This window comes from Phyllobates terribilis, unplaced genomic scaffold (assembly GCF_046119375.1).
Source record: "Phyllobates terribilis strain yellow unplaced genomic scaffold, ASM4611937v1 Scaffold_10__3_contigs__length_209671492, whole genome shotgun sequence".
Lineage (NCBI taxonomy): Eukaryota > Metazoa > Chordata > Amphibia > Anura > Dendrobatidae > Phyllobates > Phyllobates terribilis.
The window spans coordinates 83,276,446-83,288,493 of NW_027362770.1; positions in this window are offsets into that span (position 1 = coordinate 83,276,446).

Genomic DNA, 12,048 nt, shown 5'->3' on the forward strand with positions numbered 1-12,048 from the left:
ACCTTGTCTCCTGGACGGAATTGAGGCGGATCCAGACGTCTCTTATCGGCATGTCTCTTCATCCGCTCGGAGTATTGAAGAATTGCGGATCTAGTGTCCTCCCAAATGGTAGAAAATTCGTTGACCAGAGACTCCGCGGCAGGATTGTCCACTGAAGCTGAGACGGGAAACTGAATCCGGGGTGTTGACCGTAGACCACAAAGAATGGGACTTAGAAGAAGATTCGCTCTCATGGTTGTTATAGGAGAACTTGGCCCATGGTAGAAGCTCTACCCAATCGGTATAGTGAGCGTTGACGAAGTGCCGGAGGAAGCTGGTAAGGATCTGGTTGATACGTTCCACTTGGCCATTGGACTGAGGATAATAAGCAGAGGAGAAATCCAGGGAGACATCCTGCAGCTTGCACGTAGCTCTCCAGAAGCGCAAAGTGAACTGGACCCCGCGATCAGACACAATGTGGAGGGGTAGGCCGTGGAGACGAAAGATGTGATGGATGAAGTCCTTAGCCAGCACAGATGCAGACGGGAGACCAGGCAGAGGGATAAAGTGCGCCATTTTAGAAAAGCGGTCAGCGACCACCCAAATGATAGCACAACCGGCAGAAACAGGGAGATCCGTAATAAAGTCCATAGCATTGTGTTGCCACGGGGCAGCAGGTACGGGAAGAGGCAGTAGACGGCCGGCTGGAAGATGTCTTGGAACATTGTTGCGGGCACAGGATGAACAGGCCGTGATGAAGTCTACAACCTCCTTGCGCAGGAAAGGCCACCAGTAATGCTGGGTAATGAGCCGGAAGGTCTTCCTCTGGCCAGCGTGGCCGGCTAGTTTAGATGAATGGCCCCAGTGAAGAACCTTTTTACGATCCGGAACCGCTACAAATGTCTTACCGGATGGAAGACGAGACAGGTCCAACGGAGCCACATTCATCACTTTGGAAGGATCGATGATATACATAGGCTCCTCCTCTTGATCGGAGGACAGGAAAGATAGGGATAAAACATCGGCTTTAACGTTCTTGTCCGCAGGGTATTAATGTAGGGTAAAGCTGAAACAGGCAAAGAACAGAGACCACCGGGCCTGATGCGGATTGAGTCTTTGAGCGTTTTGTAAATAGGCCAGGTTTTTGTGATCAGTGTAGATGACCACCGGGTGCAGAGCCCCCTCTAGGTAATGCCTCCAGGTAGGCTGGCTGGCAGACACCACAGGTTACTGGTAAGTTCTCCGGGTGAACAGACTGGCCAAGCCCATAGACAGACTGGCGGGTTGGACCATAGGCAGACTGTTGGGCTGGAGTGTATACTAGCTGGCGGAGACAGGTAGCAGGTAAAGGCTCCGTATAAGTGGACTGGCCAAGCCCATAGACAGACTGGCGGACTGGGCTGTAAGCAGACTGTCGGGCTGGACTGGTAGTCAGGCTAGCGGACTGGACTGGTAGTCAGACTGGCAGCGGGACCTGAGGGTTGAAGCAGAGTTTAGTACACAGAGCAACAACCTTGCACTGGCACCTCCATTTTGGAGGAGGTGCCTTATATATGAGAGGTCCTTCGGTCATTGGCCGGGGACTCTTTAGAACGGCACTCGGCCCCTTTAAGAGGGAGGAAGCGCACGCGCCCTAAACACAGTGCCCAGGAAGCTGCGCGCGCCGACAGCGGCAGCAGGGGAGCAGGAAGACGCCGGGCCAGGAGCGCAGTGGTAAGGGGGGCGGCGTCTCTGCCTATCAGGATGCAGAGACGCCGATGATACAAAAATGACGCCTGTGGGGACAAAATCAGATTTGCGTTTTTTTAATTTATCAAAAACATTTTTATTGGGCAAACTTTTGCATCTTACAAATTGGTTGATAAAATAATCATATTATATAATCCCAACAAATTGAGTACAATTTTGTATCAATCATTGTTTATGACAGGAATACAATGCCTGTCATAGGATTCCTCACACCCTTCCCTCTCACTTATCTGAACTCACATTTTAATATATCGAGTACAATAACTAGACAACAGTTTAAACATGAGGAACATACAGTAAGGTGTTTCAGATCTGAAATATTGGTTCGTTTTTAAAGGAGAAGTAAGTTAAATATGACATCTCTTGCTAATACCTCCAACACTACCGCTGGGCATTTAATCCAGTGTCCACACTATTTACCAAATTTCGCAATGGCCCCCCTTTTTATGTATATACTTTTTTTCCATCAGAATGGTGGTATTTAAACAACTCACAAACTCCTCGGAGATAGATATAATTTCTAGTATCTATCTCTACATATCTAGCTATCTACAGTGCTGGCCAAAAGTATTGGCACCCCTGCAATTCTGTCAGATAATACTCAGCTTCTTCCTGAAAATGATTGCAATCACAAATTCTTTGATATTATTCTCTTCATTTAATTTGTCTTCAATGAAAAAAACACAAAAAGAATTGTCCTAAAGCCAAATTGGATATAATTCCACACCAAACCTAAAAAAGGGGGTGGACAAAAGTATTGGCACCCTTTGAAAAATCATGTGATGCTTCTCTAATTCGTGTAATTAACAGCACCTGTAACTTACCTGTGGCACCTAACAGGTGTTGGCAATAACTAAATCACATTTGCAGCCAGTTAACATGGATTAAAGTTGACTCAACATCTGTCCTGTGTCCTTGTGTGTACCACATTGAGCATGGAGAAAAGAAAGAAGACCAAAGAACTGTCTGAGGACTTGAGAAACCAAATTGTGAGGAAGCATGAGCAATCTCAAGGCTACAAGTCCATCTCCAAAGACCTGAATGTTCCTTTGTCTTCCGTGCGCAGTGTCATCAAGAAGTTTAAAGCCCATGGCACTGTGGCTAACCTCCCTAGATGTGGACGGAAAAGAAAAATTTACGAGAGATTTCAACGCAAGATTGTGCGGATGGGGGATAAAGAGCCTCGACTAACATCCAAACAAGTTCAAGCTGCCCTGCAGTCCGAGGGTACAACAGTGTCAACCCATACTATCCGTCGACATCTGAATGAAAAGGGACTGTATGGTAGGATACCCAGGAAGACCCCACTTCTTACCCCGAGACATAAAAAAGCCAGGCTGGAGTTTGTCAAAACTTACCTGAGAAAGCCTAAAACGTTTTGGAAGAATGTTCTCTGGTCAGATGAGACAAAAGTAGAGCTTTTTGGGAAAAAGCATCAACATAGAGTGTGCAGGGAAAAAAAAGAGGCATTCAAAGAAAAGAACACAGTCCCTAAAGTCAAACATGGCGGAGGTTCCCTGATGTTTTGGGGTTGCTTTGCTGCCTCTGGCACTGGACTGTTTGACCGTGTGCATGGCACTATGAAGTCTGAAGACTACCAACAAATTTTTCAGCATAATGTAGGGCCCAGTGTGAGAAAGCTGGGTCTCCCTCAGAGGTCATGGGTCTTCCAGCAGGACAATGACCCAAAACACACTTCCAAAAGCACTATAAAATGGTTTTAGAGAAAGCACTGGAGACTTCTAAGGTGGCCAGCAATGAGTCCAGACCTAAATCCCATAGAACACCTGTGGAGAGATCTCAAAATGGCAGTTTGGAGAAGGCACCCTTCAAATATCAGGGACCTGGAGCAGTTTTCCAAAGAAGAATGGTCTACAATTCCAGCAGAGCATTGTAAGAAACTCATTGATGGTTACCGGAAGCGGTTGTTCGCAGTTATTTTGGCTAAAGGTTGTGCAACCAAGTATTAGGCTGAGGGTGCCAATACTTTTGTCCGGCCCTTTTTTGGAGTTTTGTGTGAAATGATCAATGATTTGAATTTTGCTTCATTCTCTTTTGTGTTTTTTCCTTGCAAGCAAATTAAATGAAGAGAATAATACCAAAGAATTTGTGATTGCAATCATTTTCAGGAAGAGACTGAGTATTATCTGACAGAATTGCTGGGGTGCCAATACTTTTGGCCAGCACTGTATTATCTATATGTTAACTAAATGCATTTTCCATGTTATTTACTCCCTAAATCTTTCTATCTTCAATATCCGTATGCATATACATAGATCGGAAAGGGTGAGATAGGTAGTCTAACTAGGTAACCAGAGAAATTATATTCATTATACAGTCATGGCTGCAAGTGTTGTCAACCTTGACATTGTCCCAGAAAATCTAGTATTTTTCCCAGAAAATTATTGCAATTACACATGTTTTGTTATACACATGTGTACTTCATTTGTGTGGATTGGAACAACAAAAAAAAAAAAAAGAAAAAAAAAAAGTTAAATTGGACATCATTTCACATAAAACCCCCAAAAATGGGACGGACAAATTTGTTGGCACCTTTCCAAAACTGTGGGTAAACAAGTTTGTTTCAAGCATGTGACTCTCGTTCACACTCACATATGGCAAGTAACAGGTGTGGGTAATATGAAAATCACATCTGAAAACCGATAAAAAGGGAAGAAGTTGCCTCAGTCTTTGCATTGTGTGCCACACTAAGCATTGAGAGCAGAAAGAGAACTGTCTGAGGACTTGAGAACCAAAATTGTTTTGAAAATGATCTACAATCTCCAGATTGATGTTCCTTTGTCCATGGTGTGCAACATAATCAAGAGGTTTATAACCCATGGCACTATAGCTAATTTTCCGGGTCGTGGATGACAAAGAAAATTTGATGAAATGTTGCAATGCAGGGTAGTCTGTGTGAAGACCCGGGATCTTATGTGGGCGTAACGCTTCTCAGACAATGTAGGGTGAGGGTAAAAAGTGTGGCAATACATTATTGAACCACAAAGCGGACAATAAACACACAGAACAGTCCCAGCAAATACCCAAGATGGTACAACATTACACAGCCTCACGCTTCCTTCTCCGCCCCCCTGGGATAGAATAGCTGCGACTTTGGAGACTTCCAGGGCCGGCGACCTCAACCAGTGGCCCCCCGTTTCTGGCGGGCTCCCACTGAGAGAAAGTAGCGGCATGGTGCCTTAAAACCTTCTGGTTAAACCACTGTGAAATCCACAGCTCTTTCAAGGGGCATTGATATTGTCTTTTTATTCCACTGTAACCTCCACCACTCTTCCAAGGGGCATTGATATGGTCTTTTTATTTTACTGCGACCTCCACCACTCTTCCAAGGGGCATTAATATTGTCTTTCTATTCCACTGCGACCTCCACCACTCTTCCAAGGGTCATTGATATTGTCTTTTTATTCCACTGTAACCTCCACCACTCTTCCAAGGGGCATTAATATTGTCTTTTTATTAAACTGCGACCTCCACCTCTCTTCCAAGGGGTATTAAAACCATCTTGTTAAGCTACTGTGGCCTCCAAGTCTCTTCCACGAGGCATTGATATTGTCTTTTTATTCCACTGCGACATCCACCACTCTTCCAAGGGGAATTGATATTGTCTTTTTATTCCACTGCGACCTCTACCACTCTTCCAAGGGGCATTAAAACAGTCTTGATAAGCTATTGTGACTTCCACGTCTCTTCCAAGGGGCATTAAACCATCCGGTTAAACCACTCTGTACTCCACAGCTCTTCCAAGAGGCATTGATATTGTCTTTTTATTCGACTGTAACCTCCACCACTCTTCCAAGGGGCATTGATATTGTCTCTGTTTTCCACTGCGAACTCCACCACTCTTCCAATGGGCATTAAAACCGTCTTGTTATGCTACTGTGACCTCCACGTCCCTTGCACGGGGCATTGATATTGTCTTTTTATTCCATTGAGACCTACACCACTCTTCCAAGGGGCATTAAAACCGTCTTGTTAAGCTACTGTGACCTCCAAGTCTCTTCCAAGGGTCATTAAAAACGTCTGGTTAAACCGCTCTGAGCTCCACATCTCTTCCAAGGGGCATTGACAATGTCTTTTTATTCCATTGTAACCTTCTGCACTCTTCCAAGTGCATTGATATTGTCTTTTTATTCCTCTGCGACGTCCACGACTCTTCCAAGGGGCATTGAAACCGTCTTGTTAAGCTTCTGTGACTTACAAGTTTCTTACACAGGGCATTGATATTGTCTTTTTATTCCACTGTAACCTCCACCACTCTTCCAAGGGGAATTGATGTTTTTTTATTCCACTGTAACCTCCACCAATCTTCCAAGGGGCATTGATATTGTCTTTTTATTCCACTGCGACCTCCAGCACTCTTCTAAGGGGCATTGATATTGTCATTTAAATCCACAACGATCTCCACCACTCTTCCAAGGGGCTTTAATACAGTCTTGTTAAGCTACTGTAACCTCCTCGTCTCTTCTAAGGGGCATTAAAATCATCTGGTTAAACACTCTGAACTCCACAGCTCTTACAAGACTCATTGATATTGTCTTTTTATTCGACTGTAACATCCACCACTCTTCCAAGCGGCATTGATATTGTCTTTTTATTCCACTGCGACCTCCACCACTCTTCCAAGGGGCATTGATATTGTTTTTTTAATCAACTGCGACCTCCACCTCTCTTCCAAGGGGCATTAAAACCGTCTTGTGAAGCTACTGTGACCTCCATGTCCCTTCCACGGGGCATTGATATTGTCTTTTTATTCCACTGCGACCTCCACCACTCTTCCAAGGGCAATTGATATTGTCTTTTTAATCCACTGCGACATCCACCAATCTTCCAAGGGGCATTGATATTGTCTTTTTAATCCACTGTGACCTCCACGTCTCTTCCAAGGGGCATTAAAACCGTCAACTTAAACCTCTCTGAACTCCACAGCTCTTCCAAGGAGTACTGGTATTGTCTTTTTATTCCACTCTAACCTCCACCACTCTTCCAATGGGCATTGACATTGTCTATTTATTCCACTGCGACCTCCACCACTCTTCCAAGGGGCATTAAGACAATCTTGTTAAGCTACTGTGACCTCCACAACTCTTCCATGGGGCATTGATATTGTCTTTTTATTCCACTGTAACCTCCACCACTCTTCCAAGGGGCATTGATTTTGTCTTTTTATTCCACTGCTACCTCAACCACTCTTCCAATGGGCATTGATATTGTCTTTATAATCCACTGCAACCTGCACCACTCTTCCAAGGGGCATTAAAGAGGTCTTGTTAAGCTACTGTCACGTCCATGTCTATTCCACGGGGCATTGATATTGTCTTTTTATTCCACTGTAACCTCCACCACTCTTCCAAGTGGCAATTACATTGTCTTTTTATTCCACTGCGACTTCCACCTCTCTTCTAAGGGGCATTGATATTGTCTTTTTAATCCACTGCGACCTCCACCACTTTTCCAAGGGGCATTAAAACAGTCTTGTTAAGCTACTGTGACCTCCACGTCTCTTCCAAGTGGCAATTAAACCGTCTGGTTAAACCACTCTGAACTCCACAGCTCTTCCAAGGGGCATTGATATTGTCTTTTTATTCCACTGTAACCTCCACCACTCTTCCAAGGGGCATTGATTTTGTCTTTTTATTCCACTGCGACCTCCACCACTCTTCCAATGGGCATTGACATTGTCTATTTATTCCACTGCGACCTCCACCACACTTCCAAGGGACATTAAGACAATCTTGTTAAGCTACAGTGACCTCTACAACTCTTCCATGGGGCATTGATATTGTCTTTTTATTCCACTGTAACCTCCACCACTCTTCCAAGGGGCATTGATTTTGTCTTTTTATTCCACTGCTACCTCAACCACTCTTCCAATGGGCATTGATATTGTCTTTTGTAATCCACTGCAACCTGCACCACTGTTCCAAGGGGCATTAAAGCCGTCTTGTTAAGCTACTGTCACGTCCATGTCTATTCCACGGGGCATTGATATTGTCTTTCTATTCCACTGTAACCTCCACCACTCTTCCAAGTGGCAATGACATTGTCTTTTTATTCCACTGCGACTTCCACCTCTCTTCTAAGGGGCATTGATATTGCCTTTTTAATCCACTGCGACCTCCACCACTCTTCCAAGGGGCATTAAAACAGTCTTGTTAAGCTACTGTGACCTCCACGTCTCTTCCAAGTGGCAATTAAACCGTCTGGTTAAACCACTCTGAACTCCACAGCTCTTCCAAGGGGCATTGATATTGTCTTTTTATTCCACTGTAACCTCCACCACTCTTCCAAGGGGCATTGATTTTGTCTTTTTATTCCACTGCGACCTCCACCACTCTTCCAATGGGCATTATTATTGTCTTTTTAATCCCCTGCAGCCTCCACCACTCTTCCAATGGGTATTAAAACCGTTTTGTTAAGCTACTGTGACCTCCACGTCCCTTCCACGGGGCATTGATATTGTCTTTTTATTCCACTGCGACCTCCACCACTCTTCCAAGGGGTATTGATATTGTCTTTTTAATCCACTGCGAACTCCACCACTCTTCCAAGGGGCATTAAAACCGTCTTGTTATGCTACTGTGACGTCGACTTCTCTTCCAAGGGGCTTTAAAACCATCTGGTTAAACGACTCTGAACTCCACAGCTCTTCCTAGGGGAATTTGTATTGTCTTTTTATTCCACTCTAACCTCCACCACTCTTCCAAGGGGCATTGACATTGTCTTTTTATTCCACTGCGACCTCCACCACTCTTCCAAGGGGCATTAAGACCAAATTGTTAAGCTACAGTGACCTCCACATCTCTTCCACGGGGCATTGATATTGTCTTTTTATTCCACTGTAACCTCCACCAATCTTCCAAGTGGCATAGATATTGTTTTTTTATTCCACTGCGACCTCCACCACTCTTCCAAGGGGCATTAAAACCGTCAATTTAAACCACTCTCAACTCCACAGCTCTTGCAAGTGGCTTTGATATTGTTTTTTATTCCACTGTAACCTCCAGCACTTTTCCAAGGGGCATTGATATTGTCTTTTTATTCCACTGCGTCTTCCACCACTCTCCCAAGGGGCATTAAAACTGTCTTGTTAAGCTGCTGTAACCTCCATGTCTATTCCACGGGGCATTGATATTGTCTTTTTATTCCAATGTAACCTCCGCCACTCTTCTAAGGGGCAGTGATATTGTCTTTTTAAACCACTGCGACCTCCACCACTCTTCCAAGAGGCATTAAAAACATCTTATTAAGCTACTATGACCTCCACGTCTCTTCCAAGGGGCATTAAAACCATCTGGTTAAACCACTCTGAATTCCAAAGCTCATCAAAGGGGCATTGATATTGTCTTTTTATTCCACTTGTAACCTCCACCACTTTTCCTATGGGAATTGATATTGTCTTTTTATTATTATTATTATTATTATTATTATTATTATCTATTATTATAGCGCCATTTATTCCATGGCGCTTTACATGTGATAGGGATATACATAACAAAAGCATTTACATAATCTTAACAAAACGAGTCAGCGACTGGTACAGGACGAGCGAGGACCCTGCCCGCGAGGGCTCACATTCTAGAAGGGATGGGTGAGGATACATTAGGTGAGGGTAGAGCTGGTCGTGCTGCGGTGGTTACTGCAGGTTGTAGGCTTGTCGGAAGAGGTGGGTCTTCAGGTTTCTTTTGAAGGTTTCCACGGTCGGCGAGAATCTGATGTGTTGGGGTAGAGAGTTCCAGAGTAGGGGGGATGCACGGGAGAAATCTTGTATACGATTGTGGGAGGAGGAGATAAAAGGGGAGTAGAGAAGGAGATCTTGTGAGGATCGGAGGTTGCGTGCAGGTAAGTACCGGGAGACTAGGTCACAGAAGTATGGGGGAGACAGGTTGTGGATGGCTTTGTATGCCATGGTTAGAGTTTTGAACTGGATTCTCTGGGCAATGGGGAGCCAGTGAAGAGATTGACAGAGAGGAGAGGCCGCGGAATAATTGGGGGACAGGTGAATTAGTCTAGCTGCAGAGGTTAGGATAAAACCGTCTTGTTAAGCTACTGTGACCTCCAAGACTCTTCCAAGGGGCATTAAAACCGTCTTTTTAAACCTCTCTAAGCTCCACAGCTATTTCAAGGGGCATTGACAATGTCTTTTTATTCCATAGTAACCTTCTGCACTCTTCCAAGTGCATTGATATTGTCTTTTTATTGCTCTGCGACGTCCACGACTCTTTCAAGGGGCATTAAAACCGTCTTGTTAAGCTACTGTGACCTCCAAGTTTCTTACACAGGGCATTGATATTGTCTTTTTATTCCACTGTAACCTCCACCACTCTTCCAAGGGGCATTGATATTGTCTTTTTATTCCACTGTAACCTCCACCAATCTTCCAAGGGGCATTGATATTGTTTTTTTATTCCACTGCGACCTCCACCACTCTTCTAAGGGGCATTGATATTGTCTTTTAAATCCACAACGATCTCCACCACTCTTCCAAGGGGCATTAAAACAGTCTTGTTAAGCTACTGTGACCTTCTCGTCTCTTCCAAGGGGCATTAAAACCATCTGGTTAAACACTGTGAACTCCACAGCTCTTACAAGAGGCATTGATATTGTCTTTTTATTCGACTGTAACATTCTCCACTCTTCCAAGCGGCATTGATATTGTCTTTTTATTCCTCTGCGACCTCCACCTCTCTTCCAAGGAGCATTGATATTGTCTTAATAATCAACTGCGACCTCCACCTCTCTTCCAAGGGCCTTTAAAACCGTATTGTGAAGCTACTGTGACCTCAACGTCCCCTCCAATGGGCATTGATATTGTCTTTTTAATCCACTGCAACCTCCACCACTCTTCCAAGGGGCATTGATATTGTCTTTTTATTCCACTGTGACCTCCATGTCTCTTCCAAGGGGCATTAAAACCGTCAATTTAAACCACTCTGAACTCCACAGCTCTTCCAAGGAGCACTGGTATTGTCTTTTTATTCCACTCTAACCTCCACCACTCTTCCAAGGGGCATTGACATTGTCTATTTATTCCACTGCGACCTCCACCACTCTTCCAAGGGGCATTAAGACCATATTGTTAAGCTACAGTGACCTCCACAACTTTTCCATGTTGTAATGATATTGTAATTTTATTCCACTGTAACCTCCACCACTCTTCCAAGGGGTCATTGATTTTGACTTTTTATTCCACTGCGACCTCTACCACCTTTCCAATGGGCTTTGATATTGTCTTTTTAATCCACTGCAACCTCCAACACTCTTCCAAGGGGTAATGATTTTGTCCTTTTATTCCACTGCAACCTCTACCACTCTTCCAATGGGCATTGATATTGTCTTTTTAATCCACTGCAACCTCCTCCACTCTTCCAAGGGGCATTAAAGCCGTCTTGTTAAGCTACTGTCACGTCCATGTCTATTCCACGGGGCATTGATATTGTCTTTTTATTCCACTGTAACCTCCACCACTCTTCCCAGTGGCATTGACACTGTCTTTTTATTCCACTGCGACTTCCACCTCTCTTCCAAGGGGCATTAAAACAGTCTTGTTAAGCTACTGTGACCTCCACGTCTCTTCCAAGGGGCATTAAAATCGTCTGGTTAAACCACTCTGAACTCCACAGCTCTACAAGGGGCATTTTTATTCCACTGTAACCTCCACCACTCTTCCAATGGGAATTGATTTTGTCTTTTTATTCCACTGTGACCTCCACCACTCTTCTAATGGGCATTGTTATTGTGTTTTTAATTCCCTGCAACCTCCACCACTCTTCCAAGGGGCATTAAAACCGTCTTGTTAAGCTACTGTGACCTCCACGTCCCTTCCACGGGTCATTGATATTGTCTTTTTATTCCACTGTGACCTCTACCACTCTTCCAAGGGGCATTGATATTATCTTTTTAATCCACTGCGAACTCCACCACTCTTCCAAGGGGCATTAAAACCGTCTTGTTATGCTACTGTGACGTCGACTTCTCTTCCAAGGGGCATTAAAATCATCTGGTTAAACCACTCTGAACTCCACAGCTCTTCCTAGGGGAATTTGTATTGTCTTTTTATTCCACTCTAACCTCCACCACTCTTCCAAGGGGCATTGACATTGTCTTTTTATTCCACTGCGACCTCCGCCACTCTTCCAAGGGGCATTAAGACCAAATTGTTAAGCTACAGTGACCTCCACATCTCTTCCACGGGGCATTCATATTGTCATTTTATTCCACTGTAACCTCCACCAATCTTCCAAGGGGCATTGATATTGTTTTTTATTCCACTGCGACCTCCACCACTCTTCCAAGGGGCAT